This window comes from Dermacentor variabilis, chromosome 4 (assembly GCF_050947875.1).
Source record: "Dermacentor variabilis isolate Ectoservices chromosome 4, ASM5094787v1, whole genome shotgun sequence".
Classification (NCBI taxonomy): Eukaryota; Metazoa; Arthropoda; class Arachnida; order Ixodida; family Ixodidae; genus Dermacentor; species Dermacentor variabilis.
In genome coordinates this window covers 115,326,517-115,351,721 of record NC_134571.1, presented here as the reverse complement: position 1 = coordinate 115,351,721, position 25,205 = coordinate 115,326,517, and the positions used below count along the sequence as shown (strand labels likewise).

Sequence of the window (25,205 nt, the reverse complement as noted above, 5' to 3'; positions counted from 1 at the left end):
TTGCCGATATTGTGACATATAGCTGCAGTAAAATGAACAAATATGCAGGCATCTTGTTCATAGGGCAGCATGATGTCGTACTATAAGAGGAAGGAGGTTTGCCATCCATCGTCTGATTGCCAATAGCATCGGAGAAGTAAATGTTACAGTCTCTAACATTTTAAACAGTTGTTGCTATCCTAAAATTATTTCATTTCTCGTCGATGCTATATATGTATTTTTACTCTCTTTGTCGAGTTTCATAGATTGTGACGCCTCCTATATTCACAAGCGTCAAGCGCCGCAGGTTCGACAAAAAATGTGCCATCGATGTGATACGGTAACGAGCAAGCAAGGAAGCAGGTAAAAGAAAGTGGTGGTGGAGGGAGGGGTCTGGATTTTTTTAGGCCTTCAGGCTATATGTCGCCGTGCTTGTAATTCATCATTGCAGCCATCTTATTCGTCCAGTTTTAGTGCATTTGTACTCAAACATGGACTTGTGATTTGGTTGTAACGTCCCTTCTGGATATGTTCATTTCTTAAGACTGCACCTGAGCTGTGGACTTTTTCTGACGTTTACTTTGGCGGTTCATTGTGCTGGAAGAGCATAAACGGGTCCAATAAGTCTCCCATTGCATCATTAGATTTCTGGTTCACTGTCGCTGGTTTTCGAAAGCTTTGGCTTCTTAGTATTGATAGCTGGGCTGCGAGTCTATGACTTTTAGGAAGCCTGAAAAGCAAAACTTTGATTCGATAACGCCACTGTACTCAATTACCCCCCCCCCACCGCCCCCGACACACACACACACTTATTATATACGTTGGTGCGCCCATTGCTTGAAGAAGTAGGCAGAGATACCAGTGATGTTGACATTCGCCTGGCAAGAGCACCCGACCGTTCCGACGAAGGGCCAGTCACAAAAGTGGAGACGAGTTATAGAGACACCAATAAACAATGCTTGGCTATCATTTCCAATCTCTTCACATTTCACTCTTTCTTGCGTGCATGTCTTGCATGACCGCGGAACACAGTCCTTTGTCAGCAAGACCGTACGCACGACACGACATTCTTTTCGCCTCATCCGCTATTAACCACAATGCGCGCTTGATGATGATGTGTGGTGTTTTATGGCGCAAGGGCCAGGTTTGGCCAAAGAGCGCCATCATGCGCGCTTATGTGTCCCCCCAAAGAGTAATTGAGTTTAAAAATGTGATATTCGAAAGCACTTTGGGTCCATTTGGGTTCTACTACATATGCCACGCGTAACCAAGAAATTTCGTCGAGAGAAGGCCTCACTTCTATATCGAATAAGGACAGAAACTGATAGTACACCAGCATAGTTATTTAAGGCGGGGTGTATCAGTTCTCCGAACTGTACGACATGTGAGGAGACAGGAGACATTGAACACATTCTGTGGTCGTGCACTAAATTCCGTGATGAAAGGGACGTTCTCCTACAGATATCTGCAAGAAAAGGACCTTTCGCATACGTGCGTGCAACAGCTTGTGTTCCCCTGAAGGATCAGTTAGAGCCCGCAAACAAACTTCACGTCTTCTTATCGCATTCCTAAAGGAGACTGGTCTGATGGACATGTGGTGAAACACCGCACGCTCGGGCGGAGCAAGTGTCGGGCTTGATTGCCAGGCTAAACCCGCCTCTTGCTACGACTCACTACCACCATCATCCACTTTTATTCATTTTCGTTAGTCCCTGCAGCTAACTGTAACCACTTAACCTAATGACCGACTACCATGAGCGCAATCATTCTCTAGTTAATGTTAGAAAAAAGAAACATGCTAATCTACTTGAAGCAGTGTCGTGTAGTGTGCACTCTTACTGTGTGACATAGTAAACGAGAATAACAGTTGTCGGCAAAGCCTTAGCCAGCAATTACATAAATTCCCATAGTGCACGATGTTTCATATATTGTCACTTGATAGTGACATATAAAGAAGACACTATCAATACTGTCAAAGAAACTAACTTTTATTGGGCGAACCTGTGCCCACAAAAACAGGCTACACTTAAAGAACGGCGACAACGGCGAACACAGTCGGCGACCGTTAAAATCTGATCAGTGGGTCAAGCGCGTCGGCTTTTATACAGCAGTCGTCGAATTTTTCCAGACTAATCGCAGGGACCCGCATGTCTTCCACAAAGTTCTACGCCATTCGTGTCACGCGATGAAATCAGATATCACAAGGTTCGGCGACAACAGGCAGCGGATAGAAGCATCGATAACATTCCAGAAACTTCCGATACATGCAGGTGCGTCCCGCGCTGTGCGATAACATTTGTTAGGCGGCGAAACGTGGTCGCCCGATAAAGACAATTACACGTGTCAGTATACTAAAAACAAGAATCAGAAAAATAACCCTTATTATATTTTCAGGATACCTGCTTCTTCAATGTACCAGCATGGTGAATAGATAGTGTTACAGCTTATGCGCCACTTCATATCAATAATGAGCTCACAGGGTGATTCCTTTGTTTGTTTGTTTGTGTGTGTGTGTTTGTGTGTGTGTGTGTGTGTGTGTGTGTGTGTGTGTGTGTGTGTGTGTGTGTGTGTGTGTGTGTGTGTGTGTGTGTGTGTGTGTGTGTGTGTGTGTGTGTGTGTGTGTGTGTGTGTGTGTGTGTGTGTGTGTGTGTGTGTGTGTGTGTGTGTGTGTGTGTGTGTGTGTGTGTGTGTGTGTGTGTGTGTGTGTGTGTGTGTGTTACTGTGTTCATTTGCAGCAAAAACTAATAATCTGGCAAATCTTACGAGAAACCGGTACGTTAACTGTTTATTGCAGAATTTCGTACATCTGAGACCGTCAGTTCGCTATTTTTCAACAACGGATACAAACACGGAATCATCTACGACGCAGAGAGATCACGGAAAAGCTACGTAATACTGCTATTAAGTAATCCTCTAGTGATTTATTACTTGTGGCGTCCAAATGAAACTTTGTAGCAAAAAACGAACTATCGACCCGCTTATCTGAAGTGCTCGAAGGTGTAAACTAAAATGTACGATTTATAAAGTGTGGTGTCAAATTAATCATCCATTTTTTCTTCGTTAAACGCACTTCCTTTCTTTTTCATTTCATAAGAAAAAAGTGGTTTTGAATCAGCGTGAAGCAATAAAAAAGTAACTAAATGCAGTTTATACTACAGCAGATGTGCTTATAAATTATTCAGTGTATAATCCCGGTTTTACGTGGTTGAAACTTTTTTTTCGCGGGCGCATATTTATATACGCCACGATAGTGCGCACCGAAGCTGCGGCGCTGATTCACGTACGACCTGAGAGGCCTTTAATTTTTTCTTTGTTCTTAGCCCGACTAAACTCCGTCGTTCTCTCTCGCTTTCCTCGTTCAAAGCTTTCCAGCCCCTCACCTTTCCTCGTCGCTGGCCATCGGGCAGCCGTCTCTCAAAGCGCTCGGCAGATGGCGGCAGCCGCCAGAGCAAGATTTCGTTCCGCTTCCGATTGGTGGCTGAGCCGCCACCAGCCATCAGTTCGGCCTGAAAGCTTCAGCAACCGCCGCTCAACCCCCCCCCCCCTCCCCACTCTCCCCACCGTTCTCCGTACTCCCTGCAGCCTCGCCTCGCTTTCCCCATTCCCCCTCGGCGGCTGCATATCCCTACGCTCCCTTTTCCCCCATCCATCGTCAGCTCTCCATTCGCTACCCCGCCTCTCCCGAGCATCTTTCGGGCGCCGGCCTCGTTGGCGAGAAGCTGGGGAGCGCCAGTCGGTCGCCGTCGCGCCTGCATCCCGGATCTGCGGACTTTCACTCGTTGTCGTGCCCAGAAACGGGAGCTTGTCAAGAGCCCTGGACATTCGCAGTGCGCCCCCTGCTCTGCAGTCTTGTTGTCAACCTCCTTCCCCTTTTCCGAGTACTGCCTAGACAGCAGCAAGTTGAATTTGAAGGTAAGCAAGTGTAGTTTGCTGCGGCATCGAGACCAGGAGAATTAATCTGTCACGCTGTCCTTGAGTGGCCTGAATGTAATGTACAGAAAAATTTGTTTCTTGCCTCCCGTGGGAGCGGTTGTAATCGATGTTTTGAGCATGTGCTCTTGACGTCATTTGGCGCAGCTGTACACCAGCGATAGTTCACAATTAGAACAACGTTTTATTTTGGCGGACGGTAATAAATGAAGTCACGAAAATACTTAGAAAAGTTTCTTAATTGAGGTTCAGGAGTTGCCTCTTCTTTAGAACTAAGTTAGCGGCCGAACAGACGAAACGCAGTTATCACAATTCTGTAAGCTGTTGTATACACAGAGAACCACTCAGACAATAATGCTTCTGAGGAACTTTACGCTACGATGTTTACAACTTATTAAACATCGACTTTTATATCAATTACATGTTATCATACGATTTTCCACTTCGCTGCAAGTAGCCTGCTCAGACAATTTAAATCACAAAGAGCCAAACATTTTATCGTTCTTTGAGTATCGTACTAAAGCAGTAGGCTCAATTTGGAACGCATGAAAACTACAAATGCATTTTTTTTTCAGAGGCCTTTCGGAAAGTTCGCTAAGTCACTTGTTACAATCAAATCCTGAGCAAGTGTAGTTTCATGTGGTTTTGTGGAAATGATTATATCAGCAGTATAGTGGAAAATACAGTAAGAATTTCTAGTTATGTACTGAAAGCCACCGGTTACTTGCCTGGAAATGGGAAATAAAGGGGAAATAGCTGCACGCTGTTAGCTTCCTTGTTTATTTCAGTGCCGACGTGAAGGTTCTTTGGGACACTAATGGCTGTTAGCTGCGCTAATTGCGGTGGCTGGCAGAAATATTGGTCCTAATTAGTCTGGCGAGAAGACGTGCTACAGGGAAGGCATTTCACTCTCACGTAAAGATCGTTTCTCGCTGTGGGTCCTACTTAGTATGTTGGTAATGTTGTTGGATGAAGCTCCGCAGAAAAAAAAATACGTAAGCATGTGTTAATGGGGCTTTGGTCCGTTATTTCTGGCAATGGTTGTAGTAGCATTAGCTAATGAGGATTAGCGTAGTACAAAAACCACACGTTTTCTTCTTGCGTCGCTGGCAAACGTGTGCTATTAGGAAAGTGCGCATAGCTCTGGGGAATCCGCGGGCTGTCTTTGATTATACAAACGTAATGATTTCGCCAGTGGAGCGGCGTTTTAAGCCACACTATTTCTTTCCCGGCTCAATTTTATTTGCTTTATTTCCTATCCGTTTCATTTATTTGTACTCAACGTGATGTGAGATATTCTAAGAATTATGGGGATAAGGCTCTCTATGGAAACTTCTACTCCATCTTTAATGCTTGGATAGTCTTTTGGAAGACTAGGGCTGCGTGTGAGTTACGGCCACGTATTTTTCATCCTTTCATTTCACGAAACATTTAGCACTGCATAATACTATTGCACGAGTCAAAGCATGTTTTGTGTAATGCTGTATAAATATGTAAATAAAGTCAATAAGTCTTGTAAACGTATTGCTTCAAAAACCCCATCATTATCATAATCTTCACTCTATATACATATTTTTCCTTAGCGAATTTCTGTAAATTCTCCTTATAAGTTTGCCCTCGCTGTCAGCAAAGACAGATCAGAAACGTCCAGCAAATATCCTTCTTTTCTTTGTAATAGAAAACTTTGCAAACACCAACGCTTTCTCGTACTTTTTTTACTAAAATAAAGCTTATTCCTGCCCAACCATCTCCAAGCATGATTTGCAGAAGTAGTTTTGATGATCTTGGGCGTATTCGTCTTAGGTGGGAGAAAACTCGTTGGTATTAAAACAGTTGCATTTTTTCTCAGACAGTAGGCAATAATTGTTACAGCAACACAATTTTTACCCTGAATTTGCGCCACTTTAGAATACGAAGCATGCATTATCGTATTAGGAAACCACAATTTTAAACTCTGCTATAATTGCAGCACTTTTTTTTCTGTACATTACAAGCGCTCTCATGATTTCCTGGCGCTCTTTGAACATTAATGACCTTGCGCCATATTACGCCTTACATCATCATCATCATCATCATCATCATCATCATCATTACAAAGGCTCCCGTGTTAACGCGACGGCACGAACAGGCCAACAACACTGTTCATTGGATGCATATCTCACGAAGTTGTTGCGTGTTGAAAAACGTGACTAGCGATACTCCGCAGATCTGCGCAAACCTGCTGAACTCATACATGAAAGACCGCGTGAAAGAGTGTTCATACCATTCGGTAGAGCTAAGAACATCCACCCACAAACTTTTCAAACGCTTTCCTGCATCCGAGCTAAGTACTTCTCGAGCTCCTCTTTATTCAGCGCAATTTATTTTAAGCTGCCACAGTAATACCGGTGCCGGTTCCCCGCTGCACGTTCCTACCACGGGGTGGCGTGGCCGCTTCGGAGTTTCCGCACGCGGGCTCCGTTTCCTACATAGTAGGCAACGCTGTGGAGGCTAGAGAGACTTCTCTCACTGCTCGCATGCGTGGTGAAAAAATAGTGCGTGACATATGACAAAGAAAGACAGACACGCGTCATGTAATCAGATGTGAAATCGCGCTCGCTCATGTATGTCGAGAAAAAAATAGGACGTGCTCACTACAAGAATCGCGCTGAATTTCTCAAGCTATTTACCACCAATTGAGAGGAGCGACGAGCGTCGACGACGAGCGGCTACGGCGCATGCTCTGTACTCGCGACCAAAACATCGCACGCCACAAACTGGAAGTACCTAAGTTAACGAAAGAAGTTCGTAATTTTCCACAAACTTGCTTTGTGCGTGTTGCAGTTGTAATATGTGAAGTATAGTTCATTCGACAGAAATCTCGCAGATCGAGAGAAACTTCGCTGCAAAACGCACGGGGTGACTTGAGTGAGTGCACTACTTGCCTAGCTTCCGCAGCGTTGCCTCCTATGGTGATGTTCCGAATGTGACCAGCATCGTAGAACGTCTACGTTGACAGCTAAGGAAACAGACGAGAGTGCTTCGAGCTCAAGTAACGGAACGGGTCTCGAACGAACCACCTGGAAGACGTGCGTAATACGACTCTAATACGGCGAGAAGAAAAAGTTGAGAAAAGGACATCCCACATTTTTAACTCTTTGAGGCAGCTAACGTATGAACGACAGCACGTGACTTACATTAAGCGCATAGGAAAGCGTGACTAGGATTTATTGAGTGCAGACGACCTTCCCGTCTATTTCCCAGGCGTCCTGCTCAGCCGCCATCTTGTTTGGACAGGGATGTAGCCTGCATCGTTTTTGACTGCGTTGCTATCCTCGCTATCGCTTTCCTGTTAATTGTTTATGTGGGTTGATAACAAATAATAATAATAATAATAATAATAATAATAATAATAATAATAATAATAATAATAATAATAATAATAATAATAATAATAATAATGAAGCTGTTTTCGTTGACGTAGTTGTGAGAACTGGAACCAGACATATGATGACCGCTGTCAGGTGAGCCTTAAACTTTGCCTTCTACGGCGAGTATTGGGACACAGCCTCAGTGTGAAACGAAGCAGCGCAGATGCCAGCGTCTGGCTGCGTGCGTTCACCGGCGCCATGGTCATACGCGGCCACTCCAGAGCTCCCCGACGCAAGCTGCGTTGCTGGTCATTTCCTCGCTGACATTGGATACCGAGTGCGCCGCCAGTTCCCCGCTGTCAAAGAAACACCATCGCGAAACTCTCCTTCATCGTTTCGCTCTAAAAGCACACAAACGCAAGCGCACGCTAGCACGCAAGCTTTGCCTACCCAGGTCACCCGGGGCGCTTTCTTCGATCGTGAATCGCACGGTCCCAATTACCACATTTTCGCAGTTTGCGCAAAGGAGTCATTCGAGATCGAAAAACTCGATCCCACTTACGCTTACCCGCGATTGAAAGTGCCCGGGGTAGAAAGGGGTACTTCTTGAAGGAACATATGTTAACATCCACACCAGAACGCAATAAGTGTTTATTGTTTTCTATTTGATACGTTAAGTGGTTATCAAAGGAACAGATATTAACATCTACGACAGATGACAATAAGATGTTAGCTAGTTATCAAAGTCTCAGTACTTAGGATTTGTTCTCCGTTATATCGCAGGCGCTACATTTGCAGGGTTGTAGCCTGCAAAAAAATTATATCCATTTATCAAAAACTCTCCCCTGGTTACCAATTTCTGCTGATACATGCCCAACTTCTTTGGTGAAATGCACTGATGCTCGATATAAACCTGTAATAACACATGCGAAAATCAGGTGCTGATAAGCGATTACTGTAAAATCAGCGCAATTCTTGGAACAACGTTTTATTATGTTAGCTATTCTGCGGGAACCCGGCTATTCTCAGCAGAAGGATTTCAAAACTTTCTCATTGTTTTAGACGATTTCCAGAGCGGGAAAATTACAACATAAACGGACGGATTAAAATTGAAAAAGCGCAATACAGAAGTGCATTTGGGCGGACGCTCGTTCAAGAAGCTTAGAAAAATACAATGCACGCGTTCACACATATAAGGAAAAGGGGGAGGAAGGAGGTTGGTTGGGGGGGGGGGGCAGATGAGTGAAAGAGGAATGAAATAAAGCAAAATCAGCTTTGCCAAGTTCTATACACGTGTGCCATAGTGTCTGCGTTCCATTCCCCAGTGATTCCTGTTATGACTGTTACGGTGTTACATTTTGGTAGCGGTTATTTTGGCATCAAATTCGATTTTCTCAAATAACATGTGAAATGGATCACAGTTACGGGCTACGAGGCTGTGTCGGCGCGTCGGCTTTGTGTGACGCGATGACCACATTTCGTGAAGCGAAGAGGAGGCAAGGACGAGCTACAAGAAAATGATTCGAAAAGGACGGTGATGGATGGACGGTTGGGCGGTTTGTGGTGAGTCGGCCCGCCCGTACCGCGGATACGACGACGCAGATTCGCACTCAGTAGGGGGCGCATCGGACGTCAAAGGATAAAAGCAATGAAGTCCGATAGAAGAGTGATGACCGTCTCTAGCAAATAGAAAACGACGTGGGAGAACCGCGCAAATAACGGGCCAGTTTCGGCACAGTCCAATCTGGGCACCAGGAGAGAACCTCCCCCCCCCCTCCTCCCACCCCACGCACACTCCTCCCTTTTTTATTATTATAATAACACCGCAAATAAAATGTTTGGGAATGCAGCGTAAATGGTTCCTTTCGCTCGGCCACATTCTATGCAGCCTCACTCCCCTCCCCCACCACTGTCCGACGCTAAAGAAGAAGAAGAAAAGAAAGGAAAACGAGACTTTATTGTTCCTGCTATCACGTGGTGAGGAGGAATGAGACAGGTTCCCGAGAATCACCGTAAACATGAGGATATATTCTCTTTTTATGTGCAGTCAAGGATTCCAAATTGGCTTAACTTGGCTTTGCAATGCTTGCATATAAAGTCAATGATGAAGATGAAAAAAAGATACAACTGTTTGAAACTCAGGGGGCAGCCTAGCAATCTGAACATTCTGTACACTCAACTAAAAGGATGCACCGGCTGTGTTCAGCAATGCGCAAGAAATAGTCAGTGTTTTTTTTTCTCTAAAATGACTCTTTACAGCATGGTGAACTGTTAAAAAGAGCATGCCTATGTGTGGTTATCACCTTGTTAGCCCTCCAGCTGCCAGCTCCGGCTGAAGCTAGTTCTAACAGGGCGCCGAAAGGCGCTTGTGCTACCAAGCAGTTTCTCTATAACTTGCCAATATATTGATGTTTTATGGCGATGAAGGAGAGGAAGATTACCTGAGAGCTCTGTACTATTTGCAGAGCAACTGCCTGTAGACCATTCTACAGTTATTGTGAAATCCTGTGAACAAACCCGTTGTTTTACTTCACTGTCTTCGGGTAGCCGTTGTGCCGCTCCGTCCATGCGCTGTCTGTGCTATATTTAAAAATACAGAGAACACTTGTCCTTGTAGTAAATGTTCCGCGGGATCCACCGTGGTTGCTTAGCGTCTCTGGTGTTGGGCTGCTGAGCACGAGGTCGCGGGATTGAATACCAGCCACGGCGGCCGCATTTAGATGGGAGCGAAATGCGAAAACACCCGTGTACTGAGATTTAGGTGCACGTTAAAGAACCCCAGGTGGCCCAAATTTCCGGAGTTCCACTGCGGGGTGCCTCATAATCTTATCGTGCTTTTGGCAAGTAAAACCCCATAATTTATTTTATATTCCGCAGCGTATCAATATTCTTTTTGCTCTATTACAGTTCGTGTCGGCAGCTAGAAACTTCTTCTTCCTGTTCTACGATGAATTCGAAGCTGCATTGGCATTTCTATAGATCCAACAACAATCCAACAAGCGTTGGCACTTACTTTTGACCCAAAATAAAAGAATAAACGGCTTACACAGTAATTAACGCCCAAGCGCAAGAAATCTCAAAGGACGCTATTGAGCTAAATGTGTAAAAAGAATTCTGTAGGAGTATATCCTCCCCCTGCACCACCTGAAGAACATGTCAAGATTGCAAGACCATTTTACAATATCGCAGGACTAAGAATTGGTTCCATTCTGTCTCAAACAACACAAGATACGACACTCGCCACTGCTTACTACATAGCAGTCTACGCCAGTCTTTTTTTTTTTTTTCTTCCAGACGCAGCCCCGTTGACGCCTGTCATTGCATACGCAGTTTGGTGCACTCAAAACTCCAAAGGAAATTGTATCAGCAACATATTTCTGACAAAACAAGGTCTTCCTAAATTCCACTTGACAGGCACTTTAGAACTGCCACTCCGAGAAGTATACGCTCCAGGCAAGGATCGTTCCCAAACGAGAGGAAACGGGCATACAACTTTGCTCACATAACAACACTTGTATCGGAAGGGCTGCACGTATAGTTGGGACACGCCATTCGGCATGGCAACAGCTCAGCGGGACAGGAGTCGCCTTTATAAGGAGAAACACGAAAGGAGCCCTGCTCCCTGTCTGCACTGACACCGCGTCACCGTTAGGGCGGAAAGATAGCGACGACAATGCCGTACCCTTACAGAATGCCCGGTGCTGCAACGGCAGCCGGGCGAAGGCATCACGCGGACGACGTTCCTGAGCGGGCCAAACTGATCTGTCAACATAAATAACCCTCACAGCGACTCGGCGCCGCATGGACAGCGTAGGCGGCGACGTAGTACACGCTCTACGCACCGAAGCCCTCAGGCACGCCTCAGGCGTTTGCAACGTACCCGCACACGTCAAGGAAGGAGGATTGGAGGCGAGAGGGAGGGGCGAGTGAGCGCCTCGGTCGCCGGCTAGCACCGGGGGGGGCAAAGCGGGTGTGCTGCACGGCGTCTCTTGATGAGACCAGACTGCGAGGAAGATAGCACCCGCAGTCTACTTGCCGCCTTGGAGTCTGCTGACTCGCTTCCCGCAAGCCTACGTCCTTGTTCCCGATCTTCGCCGTTAAAGAGAGCGATCCTTTTATTGGACCATAGCTTGGGTTCCTCGCCGTTCGCGGCACCATTGTGCTCTGCCGCTTGGCTTTTGTCCGCTTTCTACTTGGCCTCGGGGTGGTGGAGAAACTCTGCTTCCCTGCATCGAATTTCACTTCCCTTTATTCACCTTGTCTTCTTCTATTTTTTTTTTTTACTCCCTATCCCATTTGCGCAGCAAGTCAAAAGGCGAAACGGCTGACATGTCTTCGTTTTTAGACGTCGCGTGCTTCCGGTTCTTCTTGTTTTTTCTCGGCTACCCTATTAAAGCCCCTTGTTTTGAGGAGATGCGTTTGCGTTCGCTGCGCTGAATTTCTTGAGGGATGACACCTTCGTTTTTTTATAACACGAGGAAGTACCTTCTCTCCGCCATGCATGGTTCGCAAACTTACGTCTGTTCAGCGGGTTCTCGGCTAAACTTTTGTCACCAACGTTTCAGTTATCGTATCCCGCTGTATGCCTCTTGATACTAACATTGATAAAATTTGCTCAACATTGAACGTCATCCGTTCGCTGTCATGAACGTAAGCTTCCCTTGTAGCTTACCAATTTCTTTGAAATAGTTGTGCAATATCATCATTGTAGTGAAAATTTACTTCCGTGCAATAAGTAGCAAAGACTCATTTACTATGCAATAATATGGCGAAGTAATTGCGTCATCATCATAAAGTTCAAGAAGATGTTACTCGCGTCCTTCAAGAAAACTCATAAACGTGTATAAATCTAAGAAGTGTCGTAACTTTTCTTTCCTCCCACCGCGCCTTCGAATTTCATCACATTCATAAGAGAAAAAAATACCCCTCCCATAAATTATTCATAGCTATTTATGCAAACAAGAGTACCGCAAGGACATGGGGGCGCGGCAAGAGCGGAAAAAGATGGCCCTCTGAGATACCGCTCTGCAATAAATTGACGCTCAATTTCTCCTTAAAAGCTCCCACTTCTAGAACCTATAAAGAAAGCCTTGGCCAAGCGTATTTCCTTACTCTGAAAGCCACTCGCCCTAAACGCTTGGCTGCTTGCTTCAGAATCGCTGGTGCCTGGGGAAAATGTTCGTAGGAGACTGCAGATAAGAAATTAAAAGCACACAAAAGGGTTCTGTGAGTACAGCAAATCTTTACGCTCAGCTGTGTGACCAGTATATTACGCGCATGATAGCCGCATGCTCGTACTTTCTGTACAGCATCTCACGCTATATGTTGCTTTAAAAAATTACATATCGGCCAAATGCGCACTTGGGTAAGTGGTTCGGGTCCTGAAGATATTAGCGAGAAGCTGGAGCAATTTTCTCTGTCTTCTAGGTGGCATTCACAGTGAAAACGACGGCCTTACAAAATTTCGGGTAGAAAAGTTCTTTCATTGGGAACAACAAAGTATTTATGCTAGTTTACAGGGGAAGAGAACAAAAACGTCATATTTTTCCAATTAAATAATCACAAAGTAAAAAAAAACGCAGTTATTTGTGCGCTAGTATAAATGGCAGGCCGCTTAAGATTTTATCAGCACAGTCTCGGATAATTGTACATGGAGCCAGGTGTCTTGACATTTTGCGTGCTCAATACTAAAAGCATGTAGCAGCTACGTTGGGCGTGCACTATTTAATGTGTAAAGCAAAACAAGTATGTCGTCAAAAATACTAATATAGAACTCCAGTCAGTTAACAATTTCCGCTGGCCTCGTATGCGTGTAAAGGCTTGCAATTAAAAATACCAATCATATGGAATCCAACGTACTGTTGACATAGGGAAACTCGTTATGGTTGTCAGCATGGAATGGCCATACTACAGCAGCAATTCTTTTTTGATAGTTGATATAGGAGACTACCCACCATTAAAGACATTCAAGCATATACAGTATATGCAATATCCGAAGAGCACCTCATTTTATTTTTGACCAAAACTAATATGCGAGCCACGCTATTATGACGCGTGTACACCATGCAAACGTGCGATTAACATTTTAGGGGAGAGGAATGGCGGTACAACACTATGGGCATAAGTGATAGATAACCAATAAAAATATTGAATGAATTGCATTCTCACTTGTAGGAGAACTTAGCGCTCTAAACGGAACTACAGCTGCTGTTGAATGATTCAAAGCTATATGCAGCAGCTAAATTGAATATTCAATGGCTGCAAAAGCTGCAATGAAAGGTGCATTGCCAGTGAATGACAGCATATGTCGAATAGAGTGAAGTCACAAAACACGAACAGAGAGAACGTGATAACTCAGCATGAACAGCGAAACAATGCACACTGCGTTGGAAACCAACGTAGTAGAATTCTTGTGGAATGTGTCCGAGTACAGGTGCTGAAAGAATGAAACAATCCTAATAGAAAGAAATTTTTGTGTCAATAAATGTTTGTCATAAAACATTGCACAAGACATCTAACCACCGAGGCACGCAAAGAATCGCTGACAAATTCACGGCGGTTCTGAGTAAATAAAAAGAAGAGATAAGGATCATCGCCTTTTCTGCAGCCAACACTTTACCGCCAACTGCTGCACTGCTGCACCGCCAACTACAGCGCTTTTAAATGCAGTTGAAACACCGCCACCTCCGAACTCGACAGCTGTCCAAACATCCACATCCTCCCGGAGCTTCGCGCCTGGCGCAACTGCCGAGTGTCGTCACTTCGCTGACATATAACCGACGAATCAAGCTTTTTCGAAGGAGCTGTTCACGCGCATGTCAGCTGAGGGTCCGCTCCGAACGTTCACACTAGACGCCGATAGACAGGAGAGGAATCCGCGCACGACACGACATATGGATGTGATGCATCTGGACAGTCAAGCATTCGGCTCGTATGATAGCTCAGCGGGAGAGCAGCGGAACAGCCCTAAGCTAAGAAAGAGAGGTATGTTGGCTAGTGTCAGCGCTGACATTGTCAGCTGCGGGCACAGTAAAGATGGCGACGATACGGCACACTCATTTTCACCGACACGGCTGCAGTGCGTGTGAACTCTTTCTTGAAGCTGTTACATAACTGGCTACACGTGTACCCGGGAGCGCGCCTATCAGCGGAGGAACTGACGTGTCAAAGTAAATAGTGCCGAAACCGTGACTCTTTCTTGAACAAAGAGCAGACCTTTGGTGCAGCAGTCACTCCCCGCGTCCTCAGAACGTGCCTTCGGTGCGTACAACGCGGAAGAACATCGAGGAGGTAGGTCCGGGCCTTTCGCTCGCCGGCTGGCGCCGTAGGGCATGGCCGCCGCGCCTCTGCGGCGCGTCTCTTCATCAGAGGAACGCCGGGTCACGCCACCCCACGTCAGTGTACACCACGATGGCGCCTGCTGAATGGCTTCCCAGCTTCGGCGTCCTTTCTTGTTCTCTAACTTGGCCGTTAAAGAGAGCAGTCCTTTTATAGGGCCATAGTTTGGTGTCTTCTTCCTTGAAGGCTTGGCGCCTTTGTGCCTCGGTTCGCCTTTGTCCCTTTTCCGCTTCGCCCCCCGAGGCACCCTAAGAAACTCCCCCTCTCTCTTCCCCCGCAATTTATCTTCTACCTATTTACTTTTAATATGCATTCTTCAAAATTTCCTTGGTGCGGCGAGTCAAAAGAAGCATTGGATCATCTGTGTTCGTCTTTTTTTTTTCGTTTTTCGAATAGTCATCACACATGAAGACACCGCGTTCTTTTTTCTTTCGCCCTTGGGCAATTTATTATGACGTTTTCAGCACTGTTAGCGCCTGCTAAGCTTTTGTGGTAAGTTTCTTTTCTTTTGTGACATTGTGGGTAGGTAATAATAGATCTTATTTAATTGAAGCGTGCTTTCTCCGTGAACCTTTCAAATTTTCGTTTTCGTTTCAAATGTTTCTACCAGAATGTCAAACCTTTCCGAATGACGCCGCTGACTACGCTGGAAACATGTTATTTCTCTGTATAAAGTGAGAGGGCGTCCAGTTCGGTTGTATATCGCGCACTGTTGGGTTTTGTCTTGAACAAAAGTGTCCAATTTCTAACGTCCTTTTCAGAAATCATGGCGTGCCAGAAATATTTCAAAACATTGGCTGTGACAAGAATATTATTGCGGCATTACTGGCATTGCCGTGATGTCATTGCTGCCGGTCATTTAATAACAACTCCTCGAAGATAAGCATCATCGCGTCATCATGACTACAATCAAATAAAATGAATGAAATATATTGATAAAATACTGCGCCTTAATTTCAGTTGGAATGCTCGCGTTTCAGAAGTGATTACGACACAAATGCACCATAAGGGCAACTCTTAATATTATTATGGGTGATGGAAACGAGCTATTGAAAATTGGGATAAAACGGCGCAAATTGAGCTTTCAGGCAAATTAAGGTGCAGACAAATAACGAAAAGGATATCACTATTTGATTGTGCGTGCGGATTCAGTATTTCCATCAGTCAATCCTGCTCTGCGAAGACGTGGTAATCTGTTCAGGACAAGAAAGAGCGTAGTCATCGACAAACTGACAGAAAGAAAAGCCGCTGCGCCTGGAGAAAATGATAGCCGTCAATTACTTCAATGGAAGAAATGGTCGTGAAGGAGCACTTGTGTTTAGCAAGTTAGGCGAAGGCAGCGGCGCGAATTTAACCCGAGGGTCCGGGAGAAGTGATGCCCATTATTTTTCAGAGCAGTGGTGCACGAAATTTTAACCACACTGGCTACTAGCACAACTTGAACGCAACAATGCTCTAAATATCAATGCATACGAACATGACATTTAAGGACTATTTATTAATACGCAATGATTCGTCGAGGTTCAAGAGAAGGTAAAAGAAACAAGTAGCTTTAAGAGGGAAAAAAGATATAAGAAGAATTAAAAGGAAAATCGCCAGGATGGTTTCGGCTGTGGAGTTGGGCTGCTGAGAACGAGGATGCGGGTTCGATTGCCGGTCGGCGCGGACAAACTCCGGCGAGGGAGGAATGCAAAAAACGCCCGTGTAGCGTGCTTTGAGGGTCACGTCAGAAACTTCAGGCGGTCAGATTATTCCGACACATTCGAGATTATCGACGTAATTCGGCGCGTTCGAGATTCATTCCGCATTTATTCGAGGTTAACGACGCAGTTCAGTAAATTCGAGAGTCATACCGTGTAGTTCCGTAGTCCAACATAGTGAATGTGGCAGCAAGGCATTGATTTCGCTCCACAATTGCAATTTCTTTGAGAGAATGCCCAGTCTGACGCTCTATCCGCGCACTTTAGGGCCGATCATAAACTAATTAGACTACGACAGAGCGCTCGAGGAGCTTATAACCATTCTTCTATAACTTTCTGGCTTCCGGCACAAGAAGCACGCGTTTTTAGCTCTCTTTTTGGGTGCACTTACATTACAGTCCTCGTAATTATTACAGTTATTTGATAAATTGGCCTCCTTGACGTAAGTAGCTGCAGAATGCAGTATATCATATAACAGAGCACATACTAAATGCTTATGATATAGAAGTAACCGGGGAGGCGACAGTTGCTGGAAGTATAGTGTTTCATGCGTATGCCCCTGCAATGAACGGGTGTTCTGTGTTAACATTCCGGAGTGTTTGATTTTATTGTTGTTTTTTTACCACCATAAACGCACACATGTATTCTGCTGGTGCGCTTCTTACGATTTCCTTTATGCCGCAGACGCAAGATGTAAGTATACACAGGAAGAAAGGAGTGGTGGAGAGGTCACCAAGACGAGTGTGCGGTTTGCTGTACCCTACACTGGCGCTAAGGCAAATGGAACGAGGAGAAGTAGTAGAGAGAGTGAGCGCTGTGTGCACACAGTATGACGCATCCCATGCGCCGGATGCCAGTGGTGCAATCGGCCACTGAAGTCGGTGTTTTTCAAAAATTTCAGTAGTGCACCAATTGTTTCCTGCGCCATCGGCGCATGTGGCCAAGAATTTTCGTTTCAGTAAATATTCTAGTCCAGTTGGCTTAGTGCGGTCTTCATAAGGATGCGCTGGACATCGCACCGAGGGCAAATGCTCAGGCGTTCGATAGGCATTCGATAGTTTTTTTTTTTTTTGCTGACCCGCAAGTGTCGCACGCTCGTGCATTGGACATTCCAAGACGGAAAGAAAAAAAAAACGCGTTCGCAAATGCAGCACTAAGTCAGAGGTGGTTGCCTGAGGTTGCATCCCTGCGGCAGAGGTTATTTGGCCCTTGTAGCAGTAACAAAAGGGTTCAGTGTACGTAGGCGGCTATTGGAGACGCTCGGAGAGCAGCAGAAAGTTGCCCGCTCTGCCCACGGAGGCACCCAGACTATTTCAATTCTGCTGGCGCGGACGCACGCTGCAAGATAACTTTCTTTGCACTCTCGTGTGATGCAGGAATCTTCATATTTTGCTAGAGGTATATCCATAGCAGCATCACCATAGTTACTCACGATTTAAATGCAATGCAAACCATACCTGGAAGGCTATAAACATGCAATCCATTGTTGACATGAGACCAAGGGAAGCAAATATAACTTATTTTTACGTACGTATTCTAACACAACAGCCTGTGAGCTGAACACTTCCCTATAGCCAGAAATGCAGCGAGTATTATTTTATAAGAGTAACACGCATGTGTCCTGCCTGCACATGTTGGACCTCCTGCCGGTGTGTTGCATTGATACGACAAGCCCAGTCAGCCTTGAATAACACCGTTCCAATACGGAGCACTTCTTAGTTGCGATTACTTCCGTAAAGCAAGCTGCCGGAAGGAGAAATTTGCGATCGAAAATTTTGATCCGGATTGAGGTCAATCGCTATCGAAAGGGATCGCGTGACATTGGTACAAGGCAATCACTTGTTTGATTAAACTTACGATTGAGCAGATTCAAATATGACGCAAGCTAGCATTCAGTCGCACATGATCAGCAATAATACAATAATGAGACCTTAGAGTTTGTCTAGTATATGTTTACTAAATCATTAAAGCGTGTATCTTGTACTACACAAGGAATATGCGCGAAACATGTTGTTAGGGACATTGCATTTCTTCCCATTCAAAGATTCTTTTTTTGTGATTCTTTTGGTATTGGGGTCCTCGCCTTCCAGGTCTGCTCTACTGCAAATTCTAACACGTGCATGCTATTCGCCAACTTTCCTGCATCGCACATAGTGCGCACTATACGGTAGCTATACATGGTAGCACATTCGTGGATGATTCGCGGTGTCTTGCTTGGGAATTTCAAGTTATGAAATTCTCGCTACGAATTCCACTTGGGGTTGCTACGTATTGCAAAAGAAAATGAATTCGTGAGCTCCGAGTAATAGCGATATAAATGCAGGGAAAACACAGGGAAGGCGGGAGGTGGAAATTCAAGACGATTAGCAAAACGAGAACAAGGTGAAAGCAGCAGCCAACGTTTCGACAAGTGGACTTGTCGAAACGTTGGGTCCTGCTTTCACCTTGTTCTCGTTTTGCTCATCAGCTATACAAATGAACACACTAAGGACAAAGCTCTTAGGAGGCGGTAACTTATTACTCGAATAATACGTTACCATATGTGATAGCCGGGGTTTTCACGCCATAATTGTGCAAATCTTGAAAAAACGTACTCACGCCAAGTACAGCTCGGCATGCACAAATCTGTCGCTTCGAAGCGCCGGCCCACTTTATTGGCGAAAAGTTTGCGGAAGCGGTTCTCATTCTCGTATGTATGCGAGCAATGTTAACGCTTCGCTGACACCGTTTATAATGCATTGCGGAAGAAATCTGTGGACAAGAAGGTATTCACTTCAAGTATCTGTAGCAAAAGTTTCTCGCAGTTAATTGCTCGCCCGTCTGACGTCCTCTGTGTCGAGAAACTCGCAGAGAACGCCTGCAACAAGTTGTCTGTGATCTGCCGTCACTGGCTAACACACGCTTCACTGCTTATTCATTAGGCAATTAACCGTCCTCCGCTCCTAGGCGCAGCGCCTTACTGCGCGAACAGCGCTTCATCTCACGGCTGTACGCCCACACCTCCTGTCTAGCGTCCAATTAATTACGCACAGATGACGAGAAAGTGGCACGACATCCATTAGAGGCCTAGACTGAAATTATCTACAGAGCAACGCTGAGGCGTGACTTCGAAATTTAAGCGCTTCACACTAAGTTCACTGCGGCGAAGAAGCCTCGCATGTGTGTTCTGCGCGCTCTCGCGCCTTGTGATGAAGCCAAAAAGAAATTTCACCAAGTAGCGTCGAGCAAGCTCATACTTGTTCGTTAATGAAACACTGACCAGGCCTGTATTGGGGAAGGCTTCGCCGTGTTAAATTTTGCTAAGGAGGGCAAGCTGGCATGCCTCTGGTGAAATAGCTCGAGCTATAGCCTAGAGCAGCGGGCAATAGATATCAGATGACTTATAAAGAAAAAGGATTGCATTTGTGTATCAGATGCTCAAGAAAGAAAAATACAAGCCTGAAGCTCTCCGTAAATGCAACATCTGCCGTTAATCAGCTGTGTCATTAGAGTGAAAAATTAAGACTCATTGCCCAGACGAAATTAACCTTCAAAATTTTACTACATCTGTCTTGAAAATGAACACAGTTGTTTAAGAACTGCTCGCAAAGATTAAGACTCCACTTCTTACTGCATTTCTGCTCACCTAACCAACGTTACGATCAAAGGAATCCTTTGGACCCAGTATTAATTTTCGCAGTCTTAATAAATATTTGATATTCGCTATTTCGGCTCAAGAGTAGAGTGCACACTGAGGCAAACTTACAGGAATTTCTTGGACAGCCTTGCATCTATGAGAATTGGTTGCATAAAAATTCTACAGAACAAATGAATGTACACGTCTCCGCATGGCTCATTAGGGGAACCCGTCATAGAAAAAATGTTTAGTTTTATAGAATCATTTTCTCCTAGTCACGTCAGGCAGCGTCCATAAAAAAATGGTTGGGTGACTTGTATATTTTATGAAAGAAACAATGTTTGTGTGTGGAAGGTTATGCTGCTAATTTTACGCGTCTTTCATTAGTTTTCAGATACGCGCTTCAGTATCGTATTTAGCTTTGCTGAACCAGCAACGTAATTTCGTTAAATGATATTGGGCACTGGAACGTTCTCTTATTTAGGGCTCACTTACACTTGAATATCTTGGACACGCCCTTTTCCGCAGGCTCACAGCCTAATTTTGGTTACACTAAAGCAAAACATATGCACAGTAAAAACGCTTATTTTATAACAAATTTTAAAGAAAGCACCAAACATTCTTTCCTTTTGTTGGGGGGGGGGGGGAGGCAAATAGAAATGAGCGACACACCGGGGTATAAAGCACATCGCAGAACACATCTACAACACAGCTATCGTCATGATTTAAATAAATTTCCTGTTTCATAACTGACATTCCTAAAAATATCAAATTGCTTATCTCCCTCATCACCTGACCGCCGTCCTGCTCCCGCAAATTTTCTAATCTGTTTCTGTTTTTCTAACTCGTTTACACTAATAAAGCAGCGCGGCAAGCGTTTTTATACTCATATTGTCTTTCTTAAGATGACAGCTTTAACTGAACACGCATTGACTTAGTCGCGTTTACTTGTGGTTTCATAGCCTATGCTGCGACGCCTTTACAGTGCTTCAAAAAAAAAAGCAAGAGAGAGGTAGCGCACGAGGCGAAAATACTTTCTAAATCTTCGTCAAGTAGTCTTATACGAAATGCAAGTGGCAGGAGAAACAAAACGTGATAAAGGTGAGAGTGAAAGTCCCATATACCACGCTTATTATGATAACCGACCGCTAAATTTCTTTTTTAATGCCCTTGCTCACTTCAGGGCATTCAAACATGGTTTTGCGCACGCAAGCAGTTATTGCTGATATTTAGGTTCTTAGTGTTCACACTTGGCTGGCTGCGGCAGGCTCGGTGCCGTATATATGAAAGGTGGTGGAGCAGGCTGCTGTGAATGAGCCACATGCAGCGTTAAAAAAAAGAATAAATAGATGGACCCAATTCGGATACTCCGCGAGAGAACCATTAAGCCATCTACATAATTACAAAAAATGCTTCAACTTGCTATTGTTTGTTTGGATCCTCTTATTGTTTTCTTTTTTCGCCGCCTTGCGCTTATTGTCGTTTCGATTTAGTGTTACTCGAGAATCATGATGCTTTCTCTAGGAAGGACTAAGCTCTTATTTGATTCCGAAGGCAGAAAGAAAACCTGCAGCGGTCGCTGCTCATGAAAGCAGCAAGCCGCTTATTTTTTGAAAATTTTGACTTAGGCCTACAAAAAGCCTTTTATATTTACAGTATAATAATTATTTGCGGTATCAACATTTACTCTGCAACGTAGTTGTCTGTACGATCGACAATAGTACTGCTACACGCAGGCAAAATCAATCCTGAAGGCAAAAGTAGGGAAATAAATGCCGTCGGAGGAAAGTGCGGAGAACTGCGCGGACACCAGTGCAGCTTCCAATCACATTTTTCAGATGAATGCTCCCGACTATGTTAAATCATAACCATAATCATCCCGATTAAGTTCAACGTAGGACGAAAACTTCTCCTGCTTGTCTTTACTTGTTCCCCTTCTGCGATAGCCGGCTAGAGCCCATGTCTAAAATTTCATCTTTCCGTCACAAGATCTCACCTTTGTGCTACTCTACGGTCATTTTCTTTTTAATTGACAGCGATTCCATTTTAATGAAGCAAACTCCTGCCGACGTGCTTGGCGATAGCCACATGATAGACGGACCAAACAACTTACTGAGGGAAGAGACACAACCATACTAAAGAGCAGCGCTCTGACACATCTGAATATGGTAAAGTCTGTTGTAAGACACAAATAATTAGCGATAAACTGTGAATTTCGGGCTGCTGTGATGCGGATGAGATAAGCGTACTGTTTGGAGTGAGCTGGACACTTCATCCATATTGCTTTGTTTTTAACGCCTTTGAAATTCATTGAAATCTGTGCTTTGGAACTTTCCCGCTAGTGGAAGACACAAACGGGAAGCAGATGTAAAATTGCTGCAAGCATGTCCTCAAATATTGAGAACCAAAAGGTGTATGTGAGTGATGAATGTTGCATCAAGTACTGCAGACATTAGACAGGAAACATCTCCAGTCGAACACGCATATAACGAAGAGGCTTATGTGCCAAATACAGTTCGATATATCAGCTAATTTGATGTAACCAAACTCGCTTATAACAAGCCTAAGAGAAGACACGTGGTGCGTTCTTTGTGTACAGATATGTTAGTTTCAGTGGAGAGAAATGAAAAAAAGTTCAATTATTCATTGCAAAACTATACACTCAGTAAGCGTTAATTGCTGATGTTAATTGTTAATTGTTGACGCGTTAATTGTTGACGAAGCTATAAATTGTAGAACAATTTACAAATTTAAACATGCAATACAAAACATACTATTTTCTGATCACAGCGTGCTTAACGAATGTTAACTGAGTTTTTTGTTTGATGTCGATAGGGATGTTACTAATATTATATTCTGAATGTATAACTTTTGTTATTACGAGAATGTTCTTATTTATTGCAGTGCTGTATTTATGTAGCTACTTGCTATTTTGCAAACAGTTGGTACTTTTCAATGTGCTCAAAATTTGGCTGTAAATAGTTTTGAAGTTTTCTTTCTTATTAGTTGTATTTTGTTTTCTCAGTAAACTGCTACTTCTGCTGCTCCAGCGAGGTAAAGGTCTTATTTAGGAGGATTACGCCCTCCTTTTGCCTTACCTTGAGGGCGAACCTTGTATGTTTTAGCCCAAATAAATAAATAATATAAAGAATAAAATTTTGTTGCTATATTGAGATGCGTCTCAGCGTCACTAATGATGGCGTTCGCGACGCACAAGATTGTGCAAACCTGCTACAGTCCACCTTACTTTATGGCTTTATTTCGCTGGCAGCAGACGCCTGGTGGTCGATATAGCCAACGTTCAGTTCGTTTTAAGTAAGTTTAAGTAAGTTTCGCGTGCTTGATATAAACAATGATTCGCTTTATCTGGATTCCTCATATTCGGGCTCTACTGTATAGTGCACTGTCGGAAAAGCGCAGCTATTCATGAATGAACGAGTGAGAAGGCATGCATAAACGCTGGAAGAGAACATTGAAAGCTGTTTTTAATACTGCCTACAGGTGTCTGGAGTACAGGTAACGTAAACAGACGGGACGCAATCGGGGAACAGTCATGCTGACGTAGTCAGATATACTTTAGCATTGAAAAGCAAGAGAAGCAGGCAATCTCCTTAAGCGTATCTCTTTCCCCCTGAGCAAGGATCTTTAATTATTTGTGCAATGAATTCAGGTCAAGCTACTACTGACCTGCACTCCATTAAGAGCTTTGAAATAAATCGAAGGGAGACATTCGCACCCGCGAAATACGTCTTTCAGGATGCAGGGTGAAGCAAAGGGGAAGCGGGTGCAGAGCAAGTCGTGCTCTTTCTCTCCCGCGTGGGGGAGGGTGCGTGAAGGAATAACAGTGAAGAAACGGTAGGACCGCGAGCAGCTGGCTACTTTCCTCACACCTGCAGAAGGGTTGAAATCCAGACCACTTGGTACATAGTTGTAGAAAAAATCCAGTCACAAAAGACAAAAGACCAAGAAGAGATGTTTACACCACAACGACTTTCCTCCCGCCTCCCGTTCGGGTGGCGGTGTGGTAGTAAGGCTAGGGGAAAAGAGTGAGGCACATAAACACGCACAGCGATATATATATATATATATATATATATATATGGGGAAAAGAGTGAGGCACATAAACACGCACAGCGATATATATATATATATATATATATATATATATATATATATATATATATATATATATATAGAGAGAGAGAGAGAGAGAGAGAGAGAGAGAATGAATGAATGCTCAGTGAAAAAGATTTGTAAAAGCGATGTTGTATATATGCTGACAGGACTCCGCCACATTATACTGCCACACAAAACTCTCATTATACGCAATGCAATCAGTTCTCGCCGGCAGCTCCGAGTACATGACGCCGGAGCTATCAGTAGGCTGCTGTTTTCTTTGCCGTTCGGAATGGGCAGTCTATCTGGCTACACGAAAAAAAACAAGAAGGTTCATCTTTGTTCGGCATATAACTGCGCCTTTATCGCGCACAGGCAACATTGAAGTTGTCAGCTTTCGCGGTTTCTTGAGGAAGGTTCCTTCAGAATCGTGCTCATCTCCCTTTCAATTTCCCAGACGAGTTCTTTCAAATTTCCCCGAAATGTACCCTGACACATATGACGGTATGCAGCTGAGGTAAAAGTATCCGCGATTGCGCCATGGCAGGTGTCCTCTGCATTCGAAAGAGCGAAGCTTGCAACACAAGATCGGCTAGCAGTGCCTCGTCCGCTTGCCCAAATATGTTTCGGGGAAATCGATGTGGTAATGCGCGCTGTGCGGTGCGACGTTGCGTCATGTCACCTGGGGGTAAAAAAAAAAAAAAAACAAGTTGCTTTCGCTAAATACGCAAGGTGAACCAAAGCGCTCTCGCAACGACGACAATGCTATAAAAAAAATGCCTTCGCAGCAAGAAGTTATGAAAATCAAGAAATATAATACCGTGAAGTAAAACGAAACGCAAGGGTACTATTTCAGGCTCAGGGTCAAAGTAGTCGGAGCGTTATTTTAGTGTGAAAGCACTACTTCACTGAATGGGCGTTTTGCCGTGCTATCCGACGGTGGCGGTGTATTTAATAGTAGGAACGCTAAAATGCAAATATAGTATGTATTAGATCGTTGCACAGCATACAAGAGGGTCATATTGTATAGAAAGTGGTTATGTAGACACATCCAGGTATAATAAGCTAAGAGATTTGGGAAGAGAATTCGAAATGCGATTGCCCGCCGGCGTAATGGAGCCCATGCCACCCCCGAGTAAGCTTTGCAATGAGAGCCACAGGCGTTAGCTCTAGTCC

At 44.4% G+C, this 25,205-nt stretch overlaps 1 protein-coding gene across 1 annotated transcript in view; it reads left to right on the top strand.

Moving 5' to 3' along the window:
- Nucleotides 1-3,682: 3,682 nt before the first annotated feature.
- Nucleotides 3,683-25,205, top strand: part of LOC142579651 (para-nitrobenzyl esterase-like) — an 86,781-nt gene continuing 65,258 nt past the window's right edge. Inside the window, exon 1 of the mRNA XM_075690062.1 lies at nt 3,683-3,891. The gene's annotated coding sequence lies outside the window, so the exon portion shown is untranslated. The remainder of the gene's footprint in view (nt 3,892-25,205) is intronic.